The sequence below is a fragment of the Diuraphis noxia genome, unplaced genomic scaffold (assembly GCF_037042655.1).
Source record: "Diuraphis noxia isolate RWA-SAM2 unplaced genomic scaffold, SU_Dnox_SAM2 contig0005, whole genome shotgun sequence".
In the NCBI taxonomy this organism is placed as follows: domain Eukaryota; kingdom Metazoa; phylum Arthropoda; class Insecta; order Hemiptera; family Aphididae; genus Diuraphis; species Diuraphis noxia.
In genome coordinates this window covers 17,101,282-17,111,716 of record NW_028301715.1, presented here as the reverse complement: position 1 = coordinate 17,111,716, position 10,435 = coordinate 17,101,282, and the positions used below count along the sequence as shown (strand labels likewise).

Below are 10,435 nucleotides of genomic sequence, written 5' to 3'. Positions count from 1 at the left end.
TGTCCAAAATCTACAAGATTGAAATTTAATATCCAGGTAAAACGTATTTTAATTAGTAACATACCTTCTCAACTTCAAAAACATATATAGTTTATTACAATTTTATTGTTATTTTTAAATATTTATCTGTATTTTGATAAATAAACCAAAAATCATAAAATTTCATGTAACTTTGCTCCAAACATTTTTTTTTTATTTACTATTTTATTTTATGTTACCTAGCATGCCTAACAAGTACAAACGAACAGTGGGTTCAAGGCCCTATAAAAACTATTCAGATCACACATTGAAACGTTGTTTACTTGCTGTGACGACCAAACAAATGACTCAACGAGAAGCTGAAAAAGCCTTCAAAATTTCTCGGCGAACAATCATTAACAAATTAAAAGCCCCTCATGTACAACCTGTGGGACGTCCCACTGTATTTACTGAACAAGAGGAGAACAATTTTGTTGGAAACATTCATGTTATGAGTGAATATGTTTTTCCTATTGATAAGACTGATCTTAAATTTATTATTAAGTCATATTTGGACAGAAATGGTAGGCATGTTAATTTTTTTTTAAACTATCTACCTGGTCGTACATGGACAGATAATTTCATTGAACGTCACAAAACCTTAAGTGTTCGCTTAGCTTCTAATATTAAAAGGTCAAGGGCCTCTGTAAATGCCGAAACCTTAACAGAGTATATAAATAATTTAAAAATAACTCTTTCTGATGTTGATCCACAAAATATATATAATTATGATGAGACCAACCTAACGGATAACCCTGGGCAAAAAAAAGTTTTTGTAAAAAGAGGATAAAAGTATCCTAAACGAATATGTAACACCTCAAAAGTCAGCATTAGCTTAATGATATGTGGGAATGCTGTTGGTGACATTCTTCCTCCATACGTTGTGTATAAAGTTAAAGGTCTTTGGGAGAATTGGACGGAGCATGAACCCAAAGGCTGCCGCTATAATGCCACAACTTCTGGATGGTTTGATGCAAATATTTTTACAGATTGGTTTAATAATACACTACTTAGCCATTTAAAAAAAAAAACAGGTAAAAAGTTGTAATTGGGAACAACTTGTCATCCCATTTAACACCTGAAATCATTAGCATTCCATAGTAGGATTAAGAGGGAGTTAGAGATGTATGAATTATTTATAATTTTTAGATTCAATAAGTTTAGTGATGACAGTGTTCAGAAGGGTTATTAAGGGGTTAACTACTGATTTAAGTTCATCCAAGAATTTGGTAGCATGAAATCGACATTGATTGAAGAATTATCAGTATTATTTTGAGTGGTGTCGTTACCTGTTGCATTAGCGTATGATCGAGTACTAGGTTTATTAGTGGTGTGAGAGGTTGCTTGATTGGCTGGCTGGTAGTTGGACTGGTCAACTGGAGGATGTTGAGGCTGTTGTGGATGTTGTAGACGGGCATGCTTGGAGCTCACGGAATGGCGACGTCGTTGTTTGAGTTCTTTATAGACAGTGCAGCCTTTATAGTTTGCTGGATGGTTGGCATTGCACAGTGCGCAGGTGGCAGGAGTTTCGCTTGACTTGGAACAGTCCGCGGAGAGATGATGTCCGCCACACTTAACGCAACGTGGACTACAGCTGCAATAGCTTTTAGTATGACCATACGATTGGCAATTTAAACACAGAGGAATCTGACGTGGTTTGTGTGGCTCTTCGACTTTTATTTTTGTGTAGAGTATGGATGTGACATCAAATATATCACTATTTTTTTCATCAATCTCAAGGTCTACAAAGAACAGTGGCAATGGGATTTTGGTTTGATTATGAATAATATTGGTGACTTGTCTGACAGAATGACCAATTTCTTCAATTGCTGTTGAGATTTCAGAAACGGGAGTCAATGGATGTAGATTTCATAACACTACTCTGAAAGCTTTATCAGATTTTAATTGGTATGTATGATTACTCTGCATCATTGTCTTTAAGAAAGTTGATTATTTTATAGTTATCAGGGGTGTCAAGCTGGAGTTTAAGATGCGAAGACGTTGACTTAAATCTGAAGCTGTCTGGGCCAGTGATAACAGCTAGTTTGTTAGATAGTTCGAAAAAATCTTTTACGCCTTTAACGAATATCGGTGGTGGCAGATCTACTTTCTTTTGTGTATGTGTAGTAGAGTTCACGGACCCCTGACTTTGTATGTCAACTTCAACTGGATTGTTATCGTTAGATTTTGTGGATTAGGTCTCATTATCTGCCAAGACAGAGTAGCGATTTGGAGAGACAAAGAATCTTGATTTCTTGGTAGCAGTAGTAGCGGAGGAGTTAGCAGTGTTAGAGGGGGTCGTCGGCGAAGAAGGTAGAGAACGTTTATTATTTGTTGATTGCGACTGTGGGTTGTTATCTGTGTTTATATTACTCGTATTAACAACTTTGCTCATAATTATTTTTATAGGCGGCACGGTGCGTGCGCCCGAAGGTTTGTTATTAGTAGGCATAGTTATCTGAGTCCAAAGGTCAACGTAAGCGACGTTGCCTTGGTTAAGTCTCGACAATCTATAATTTAGTAGTTGGTTAAATACAGTATTTTAGAATTAGTAGGTATTACAGTTTAGATTATTAATATTCACTTTTCCCGGTGAAGGGCCTTGTGGAATGCGTGAAGAGGAAACTGGGTTATCTTTGAGTACGATTTCGCTTCTGTTGTTTTTGGACTGAGACAATTGTTTCGAGATAAACAGTAATAATATCGTTGTACGAGACAGCGAAAAAAAAATGTGACCGCACTCGACGGCTGCGCGGCTGTCCGAAGATTATCATATTATCCTAGTTCTTATCAGTATCTCAGAAAATTAAATGATACGTTTTACAGAAAACATCTTAGGTTGTTCTTGTAGTATTTAACAAAAGATATATTGATAATAGTAAGTTATTTCTATAATATAGATAATAGTGTTTCCAAACAGATTATCATACTATCCTATTTCTTATCAGAATCTTACATTATAAATTATACGTTTCACAGAAAATAACTTAGGTTGTTCTTGTAGTATGTATCAAAAGATATATTGATAATACTTACCATCATCGACTGAAAACAATAATGTTTAATTAACTTACAAAGTTACAACTCTTTAAGTATATCCATTTTTCATAAATAGATAATATGCATATTTGCTATTCATAACTAAAAAAATTCTAGATTTTAAGAAAAACAGTCATTCAAATTGCTATAATGTGTATTCTAATTTTAATAACTAATTTACCTATCATATTATATTATAATGATACAGTGAAATCAATAACTTAAATAATACAACCTATCTAAATTATTCAATACGATATCTTGACACGTACAGTAGTAATTTTGGACTAGTTCGAGAATCCAAGATATAAAATTAATATTCTCTTGGAGTAATTTAATGTGCTTAATTGTTAAACAGAATTACATTTTTTTTACAGAATGTCATTTCATTATGCATCAGAGTAATAAATGATACAAATATCGCGACGAGCATAGGTAGTTATGTTAATTGCAAACGTTACATAGATATTTAAACTTTATGTCATTGATTAATATGGGTTATGGATATTGTCATATACTATTCATACTATAATCCTATTTACACCATTCAACATAATGTCTTTACGGATTTAAAGTTAATAACAATGATATAATATTTGTAATATGCTTCTATAATACCTAGGTAACTGACAATGTCACAAAAACGCAATGGTTACAGCTAATATAATAAGCTACTCATATCGTGTTAATATATCATTAAATAATTTAAACAATTTAATTTTAATATTTATAAATTACATTATAACTACGTATTAGAATGGATCATACAGAAATAATAATAATAAAAAAAACAAAACAGGAATCTGAATAACTCTATAAACAGTTCAAGTAATTGCAGAATATATTCAAAATGTCAATGAAATTGATACGATAGGCTAATTATTCAGATTTTTCATCGATCTTTTATCTTGAGCTCAAGTTGTAGGTACGTATCACAGACTTTATTCTATAACATATTGTTGCATTAAAAGAGAATAAAATATGAAAAAAAGAGTTTACCATTTTTCTAAATCTTTGAATACCCACTAAAATAATCATGTCTTACTTTGTTTTTTGTTCATTTATCTCAAGTACTTTGAATAATTGTTAAAAGTATTTTTAATTTTATCATCAATTAAACTAACTATGTGTAGTTTTCTAATAACAATTTGCCCTAAATGTGAAAAATAGAATTATTTTTAGTGTTTCCAAACAGATTATCGTACTATAATAATTCTTATCAGAATTTCACATTTTAAATGATACGAGTACTATCACAGAAAACAACTTAGGTTGTTCTTGTAGTATGTAACAAAAATATATTGATAATACGTACCAATACGTGCTGAAAACAATAATCTTTATTTAAAGTACAACTCTTTAAGTATATACATTTTTTATAAATAGATAATATGCAAATTTGCTATTCATAATTATAAAAGCGGGTAAGTGGGTATCGCTCTGCTGTACATTGGGGGTGGGGTGGACCTCTGACTAAGGTAGGTTAAAGTTGAATGCAATGATAGGTATCATTGTATACGAAAAACGATTCTGAACGGAAATGATTTGTCAGTCAAGGATATATTACATTTAAATATTGTCATATATTCTAATTTGAAACAAATTTTTATTTTTCAATTAGGTCTTATTTTACATATGGCATGGTTAATCAATTTTTTCAAAAACATTGCATGTAGTTACCATAATTCATAATACCTTATATTATCATAGATATACATAGATATACACATACTTGGTTTGAGGATAAATCGTTATCGTTACGCAATATCATAAAAATTTAAAACTCAAACGCTCAAAACATTTTTACTATAATGATTAATGACGCTTCAAAATTTCTCTATAGCTACTTGAAGGAAAACTTATGAAAAACTTAGTGTTGAATTTTTTAAATTAAGATATAAATACAAACAATTTTATGAATTTTGAACTACAAAATAATCTGCAAATATTCATGGTTTTTACAAATTTTTGTCAATATTTGAACTTGAAAAAAAAATTGTGCCTATGTATTCTTATAATTTTTTAATCACTATAAGAATAACTTATGAGGAACATTGTATTAAATTTCAAGTATTTTGTTGTGGTCAAAAAAATTTTATCAACACTTTAAAACAAATTTTTCAGAAAAATTGAAAATTTCAGTTATCTATAAATATCTCAAAAAACTCAAAAAATTAAATCATGTAAAGAATATGCCAATCTAAATAACCTAAAACTTTCTAGTATCTACGACTTATACTTTTTGAATAATTACAAATATTTTAAATCGTTTCAGGATAAATCGTTATCGTTAAAATATTTCGTAAACATTTAAAATTCAAACGCACTTAAAAATTTTTCTATAATGATGGTCGACAGTGAGTTCTCTGTCCGACACGGAACGACACACGGCCCTCACACTCCTAACACGACTTTCATTTTAAGTGTACAATCTTTATTGTTTTTTTTTCGTGTTGATCATTTTCTTGCGGTTGTATTTTTCAACCACCACAATAAAAGAATCATAATACTATTTAAAGTACAACTCTTTAAGTATATACATTTTTTATAAATAGATAATATGCAAATTTGCTATTCATAATTATAAAAGCGGGTAAGTGGGTATCGCTCTGCTGTACATTGGGGGTGGGGTGGACCTCTGACTAAGGTAGGTTAAAGTTGAATGCAATGATAGGTATCATTGTATACGAAAAACGATTCTGAACGGAGACGGTTTATCTGTCTAGGATATATTATAGATTATTAAAAATTTTCAAATCTTAGATTTAAAAAGGACATTTTTTTAAGAATTTCTAGCTTAAAATAATTTGCAAATTTTCGTGATTTTTACGTATGTTGTTAAAATTTAAATTTAAACGCTTGTAAAAAAAAAAATGTGACTATGCATTTCTTTTATTTTTCAACTGATATTGTAAAAATATTTTAGGAACATTGTATTAAATTTTCAAATCTTAGATATAAAAGGAAAATTTTTTATGAATTTCTAGGATAAAATAATTTACGAATTTTTGTGATTTTTACGTATGTTGTAAAAATTAATAATTAAATGCTTGTAAAAAAAAAACGTGATTATGCATTTCATTTATTTTTTAACTGCTAGTGTAAAAATATAATATGATCCTTGAATTAAATTCTCAAATCTTAGAATCAAAAAGAAAAACTTTTATGAATTTCTATCTAAGATAATTTGAACATTGCCGTAATTTTTACGTATTTAGTCAAAATTTGAATTTTAAATGCTTATAAAAAAAATTTGTGACTATATATTTATTTTATTTTTCAACTCCTATTGTAAAAATATGTTAGACGCCTTGTATTAAAGTTTTAAATCTTAGATCTAAAAAGAAAAACTTTTATGAATTTCTATCTAAGATAATTTGAAAATTGCCGTAATTTTTAGGTATTAAGTCAATAATTGAACTTCAAATGCTAATAAAAAAAAATTGTGCATATGTATTTTTATAATTTTTTAATTACTATAAGAATAACTTATGAGGAACTTTGTATTAAATTTTCAAGTATTTTTATGTGGCCAAAAATATTTTATCGACACTTCAAAAAAAATTATGCTGTACATAGACACACAAAAAAAAACAACACACATCATTGTAAAATCAATACATTCATCACTTCGTTCAGAATCTAAAAATTCTAGATTTTAAGAAAAATATTCATTCAAATTGCTGTAATGTGTATTCAAATTTTAATAACTAATTTATCATACTATATATTACGGTACAGTGAAATCAATTACTTAAATAAAACTACCTATCTAAATTTGTCAAAACAATACCTTGACACGTACAATAGTAATTTTGGACTTGTTCGGGAATACAGGTATAAAGTTAATTTTCTCCTGGAGCAGTTTAACGTGCTTAATTGTTAAACAGATTTAATTTTTTTTTTTACAGAATGTTATTTCGTTATGCATTTATGAGATGAAGAAAATAAGAAATTGTGAATATCCGTCGTCATTTATTGTTTTGTTTGTTGAGAAGGTATAAAATTTTAGTGAACTTTTAATTAATGAATTTTAAAAATAAGGTTGGGTCCATAATTAGTCAACAATTGATTAATGTAGTGTTCGTGTTCATCATGAACTTAAATGAATTACAATAGGTTACTGTTTATCAGTTGTCATTTGAGCTTTCCAGAAGAAAAGAATGTAGGAATATGACAATAATTAAAAAATATACTTACAAATTGAGTCTGTAAAAAAATATATATTAAATACAATGGTAATTTTAAGTCATACGTTATTGCATTTAAAAAGATATTGATAATAATTTAGTTTAAATTTATACAAAATTCATCAATATGACCAATATTTGCAAATTTAGTTGAAAATTCATAAAGTCTTAAGTTTAAACTTTTTCTTTTTCGTACATGATTTCTAATAAATGTATTAACTAATAATAACAACAATAACACATTTGAATGTGATTCAAACTTTTTTGACATTAATTTTTAATGTAAAAGAACTATTTTTGGTTCTGTCAATAAACTTGTAAAAAAATGATATACAAGATCTCAAATAAACTGATATTTTGGCTGTTGAATAATATAATTTTTTAATATTTTATTCATGGATTCTGGAAACTTAGACGTTATAGTATACTAATGCATTTTACAATACACAATGAAATTTCCAAAACATTTGATTGATTAATAGCGCACGTCATATACTATTCATACTACAATCCTATTTAAATCATTCAACATAATTTCTGTATTGATTTAAAGTTATATCAATGATATAATATCGGTAATATACTTCTATAATAACTGACAATGTCTCAAAATGTCAAAATTGCAATGGATACAGATTATAATATGGTAAATTCATCATATCGCGTTAATACGTATATCATTAAATAATTTAACCAATACAATTTCAATATTTATAAATTACATTACAAACTACGGATTATAATGGATCACACAGAAATAAAAAAAAATAAAAACAAGGAATCTGGATAACTCTATATACAGTTCAAGTAATTGCAGAATATATTCAAAATGTCAATAAAATTGATACATAATTAGCCTAATTATTCAGATTTATCATCGATCTTTTATCTTGAGCTCAAATTGTATCACAGACTTACTAGCTATCTGCAATCACGATATACATCCATGCTACACTCATCACATCTTCTGAATTAGAAGATTTATAATACATATACAGAGTGTCCCGTGAGGATTTACCCATTGCAATATCTCCCGAAATAATGGTGATATCGAAATTCTGGTCATGTAATAAGACTCATGGGGATAAGAACTACAAGTATATCATATTTTAATTGATTTTAATGTTTTGGTAAAAAAGTTAAAAAATATATTTATTTATTTAATCATTTCCAAAAAAATTAAAGATAGCCATTTTATAGAGTTTAATTTTATGAAGATATTAACGTTTCAAAATTTTATTTTCATTAAGCTCCCGATTTTTAATATTTTTTTTTAGTTTCGAGAAAAATTTCGAATTATTTAACACAGTATAATGTTATCAAACATGTGACCAGCCGCGCCGTGCTCATTCCCATACGGCCGCGGGCCGGCCGAATGCCTTTCTATATCATATGTTCCTAATAGTTATAAATAGGGGCCGGAATTATATTCTTTACGTACGTGAAGTTGGCCCACCCACTTTGGAGTAGCGACTTAAAATCTTCACCAATATTTTGCGAGTTATTTGCGAGAATTTGCGAGTTCACTTTTAGAATTTGCGAGATAGCCGTTTATGAGCAGCAAGCAAAATAAAAATGGGTGGGCCAAGTTCACGTAGCCCACCCATGTCGTGCTAAAACTTTGAAATTGGTATCAAATGATAGCCTCTAATTTGCGAGAATTTGCGAGTCCACTTTCAGAATTTGCGAGTCGACCATTTACCCACAAAACCCACTTTTTGACCGTGAACTTGGCCCACCCATGTTGTCCTAAAACTTTGAAATTGGTATCAAACGAAAGCCTCTAATTTGCGAGAATTTGCGAGTCCACTTTCAGAATTTGCGAGTAAGCCGTTTGTGAAATATTGATGGGTGGGCCAAGTTCACGTAGCCCACCCATGTTGTCCTAAAACTTTGAAATTGGTATCAAATGATAGCCTCTAATTTGCGAGAATTTGCGAGTCCACTTTCAGAATTTGCGAGTCGACCATTTACCCACAAAACCCACTTTTTGACCGTGAACTTGGCCCACCCATGTTGTCCTAAAACTTTGAAATTGGTATCAAACGAAAGCCTCTAATTTGCGAGAATTTGCGAGTCCACTTTCAGAATTTGCGAGTAAGCCGTTTGTGAAATATTGATGGGTGGGCCAAGTTCACGTAGCCCACCCATGTTGTCCTAAAACTTTGAAATTGGTATCAAATGATAGCCTCTAATTTGCGAGAATTTGCGAGTCCACTTTCAGAATTTTCGAGTAATTTATTTGGGAAATATTTACTTAGTGTATGTGATTTTTCAAACTAAATTTCATACTTCATTACATTAAAGTTTGAAATTATTTAACCATTGTGAAAAAGTAAGTAAACTATGGAATTGTAGTTGTACAAAATATTCTCAATAATAAATGTAATTCTATTCACTTACATCCTACTAATATTTACCATATTATTTTGTCTTTGCAGTTGAACACAGAAAAATAACTTGTAAATAAAATATTTATTACTATATTTTATATCGTATTTATTGAATGCCGTATAATCTTGCTAATTTGATACGATTTACATTTTTGTACATATTGACTGTTTCAGTAAACATCTATTAATAAAATAATGGTATTTATTTAAACTAAACACTATTGGATTTTATTCTAATAATAGATATGCGATATTTTTGTATTTAATATTTTTGCGATACATATGAAGTTTATTTTTAATTGTATTGAATAATACTGGTTTATTTGTCTATGGTCAGTGTGACAGACAGCACCATCTCGACAAAAATTATTTGATTGTTCTTATATCATACAATTTTTATTAATTAATATGTTTTTTTTAAATTAGTTTTGCTTTTTTTACGTTTTGTGCATAAAAGTGTCTACTTTTAATTAAGTTTTATACTGCTATCTGATCGTTGATGATCAAAAATGGAGAGGGACAAGGTAAATTGATTATTAATTATTTTAAATAACATAGTAATATTGGAATGAACTTACAGATATTTTTTTTTTAAATAGTGCACCAATAAACTAACAATTTAATCTATAAATTGAATAGTCATAACTGCCACTGATTTTTGTTATAAAAAAGTCAAGTTATATAAATATTTATGTTTTTAATTTTTGCCTAAATATAATATATTAATAAATAGGGATGAAATATAAGTTAGTTAGTAGGCACCTAATATGGTATGCATTATGTAAAAGTATATAT

The 10,435-nt window shown here is 28.9% G+C and overlaps 1 pseudogene; it reads left to right on the top strand.

Annotated features, from left to right (window-relative positions):
* The first annotated feature begins 223 nt into the window (after window positions 1–223).
* LOC149054976 (uncharacterized) lies at window positions 224–1,119 on the top strand (annotated as a pseudogene).
* Window positions 1,120–10,435: the final 9,316 nt, after the last annotated feature.